The 2,691-nt window shown below is 51.1% G+C and overlaps 1 long non-coding RNA gene across 1 annotated transcript; it reads right to left on the bottom strand.

The window, feature by feature from the left end:
- Positions 1–466: 466 nt before the first annotated feature.
- On the bottom strand, positions 467–2,134 carry LOC147580752 (uncharacterized). Its single transcript, XR_015250769.1, has 3 exons — positions 1,968–2,134; positions 1,153–1,316; positions 467–865 (listed from the first exon to the last, which is right to left on the bottom strand). It is a non-coding gene; the product is annotated as an uncharacterized LOC147580752 (long non-coding RNA).
- Between the last annotated feature and the right edge of the window lie 557 nt (positions 2,135–2,691).

The raw sequence follows: 2,691 nt of genomic DNA on the forward strand, positions 1-2,691 counted from the left end.
TTTTTGGTGGGGTGTGTGCTAGACCATTCTACAAGTATGATAACTTTAAATATCATATTCCCGTGAGGACACCTCTATGACTATGAATTTTAAGGAGAGGCTTTTGTTTAAAAAACAAAAAACAAAAGCTACAAGCTTCCTTGTCATTTTGCTGTATGAGTGGACAGTTATTTTCAGTTCATCCTTATTTTGGGGGTGGGGGGGTCTCAGGATTAACTTTCTTACTCTCCTAGGGCCCGGGGGCCTCTTGTGTGCCTGGTGGTCGTTAGAGCCTAAGCTCCTTGACTAGACAGCCAATTCCCAAGTCTGGACAACTGCTCTTCCCCACCTGCACCCCCCCCTTGTCCTCCACCCCGCACCCCTGCCCCCGAGTCAGCTCATGGGAGTTCATAGCTTTCTTCATTCTGACCCTCCAGCTTGCCTTTGCTCTCTCCCGGGTAGTTAGACGTCAGCGAGACTTTACTCCTAGGTTCTAGAAATTTGCAAAAGAAATTTTTAATTACACAGAAACCCATATTGCTGAAACCAGAAGTACCCGATCTATCATTTAATGGTCGACAGATGTGACTGCCCAGCGACCACCTCTCAACCCACTGGAGAACCCAAGTATACTTCCTCACTTCCTCTTCCTCCTCTTCTAAACAGCCCCCCTCACACTGAGGTATGAACACATTTCTGAGAAGGCCGTTCCTTATGCAACGTTCTCGGGCTAACTACCGGCCGCGTCGCGATTAAAACCTGGCGTGTCCCCCAGCGAGTCTCTGAAGTGACACGGATGTGGGACAAGCCACCTCTCCAAGCGCTAGCTTGGGGTCTTCTCTGAACCAGCGGGAGAAGTTCACAAGCGGGTTGAGCTCCACTCTGACTGGAAGGAGAAACGAACAGTGAATGCAACGTGCTTACTGTCGCCCTGAAACCTCTGGCCGCCACCCGGACGTCCTTCTGTTCTGTACTTTCAAAAAGAGAAAACCCCTAGATCACTAGAAAACGCTGTGGTTACACATGCTCGCTGCCCTTGGCAGACATCTGTTAACCTTGGGCGAAGACCCGGAAGATAACCAGTGCCCTTGTCACTCCTGCTGACCCTCAGGCCCTCCTTTCTTATTAGGGCTTACGTCAGGGGATTCTGTCCCAATTACACTGTTATTTTACTTTTCTCAGAGAGCATGCCAGGAAAAGCACGTCACACCTCTGGGGCTCCGACATTTGAGAACCTCTTCGGGGACTGGAGACTGGGAGGAGAAAGTTCTGGAAGGTTCCGTCAGGTCTTCTCACCTACCGCTCCCAGGGCAGGGATCCCGGGAGTGGGGAAGGGCCTGGAGAGGAGGAAATTTGAGTTCCCTGCTGAACATTTACTAAGCAGGATGGAAGTTGTGCATATGAAAGATTGTTCTCAAGAGGCTCACGCGGGAGGACACTGCCTCTCCAGGTGGACCTTGCTTTGTCTCTCGATTCTACACGATTTCTCTCTGAAAGTCTGAGGCTGGCAGGGTGTGGCGTAAGGGGGTCGAGGGCAGCTCTACAGGGAGGGCAGGAGCCAGTGAGGAGTGCATCAGGAAACCAGAGATTGGATAAGGAGAGAAGGGAAATGAGAGGAAGGCTTGCCCTTTAAGGAAAAGGCCTGCGGGAGGGGCCAGGGAACACATTTGGGGGATGGCCTTCAGGCACGTATCAAATGCTGAGCACATCACAAATTTGCAAAAGATGCCTGGAGACTGACCACCATTAGCTCTTCCGGTGCCTGTTGCTGGTTGATGGGGGGCAAAACCCCGGCTTCATACCCTGTGCACCCATCTGTCTCTCTAGTCTCTCACCCTCGGGTTGTCAGACCTGGTAGATGAGGAAGCCCTACAAAAAGGGAAGACGGGGTTCCCCATTGCCCCAAGGGTGCCTTCCGAACCTCCTTTCCAGGGAAGTGTTGTTGACAGAAAAGAATACACTGGAAAGAATTCTGCCAATAAACTTACCACAGCAGCTACCAATTGTTGAGCCCTATCAAGAGTCAGGGTCAAGAGTCATCTTCTGAACCCGAGCCCCCAAGGCCGCCCCATGTGGAGAGCTCCTTGCTGCTGGCCCGACGTCCCTCCCACAGTCCTTCCCTCAAGCCGAAAGGACCTTTGCGCTCACCCTCCATGACTCATGCTTCTCCCAACACAGGCACCTGTGCCCTTCTCCCCACTACTGGGTGGGGGGATTGGTTTAAGAACCACAGAGAGGCTGAGAGGGAAGCCCGAAGGGTGGCTATGTAAATTATATCTCTTAATAAAATTCCCCCATTAGGTTTTTCCCTTTGGGCTACTTCTTAGTCACCCTGTACTTTCCAGCTGTGTGTTCATTTGTTCACTTCATGAACAAAACCAACAGAAGTAGCTCATATTCCTGTACTTTCCTGGCTTTCTTTTTTATCCCCCTCTGGGAAACTAGAAGCATCTGGAAGACACTGCTGTTCCTGCTCCATGAGGGAGGAAAGAGGCAGGTGACATGATCCCTGTGTCGACCGGGCAGAAGAAGCCATACCACCCAAGCCAAGTTGCAAACAAACAAAACCACAGAGACGCTGGCCTCAGGCTTGATTTGAGGCACTTCGGGGAGGAAAGCACACAACAGTCCTCCAAGGACACATGAAGAAAATCTTCTGTAGGATGAGTTCCTCGTGGTATAGTATCACCTATGCTGGAGTGCCCTGTTCAC

This window comes from Puma concolor, chromosome B2, assembly GCF_028749965.1.
Source record: "Puma concolor isolate L17-30 chromosome B2, mPumCon1.1.hap2, whole genome shotgun sequence".
NCBI classification, from domain to species: domain Eukaryota; kingdom Metazoa; phylum Chordata; class Mammalia; order Carnivora; family Felidae; genus Puma; species Puma concolor.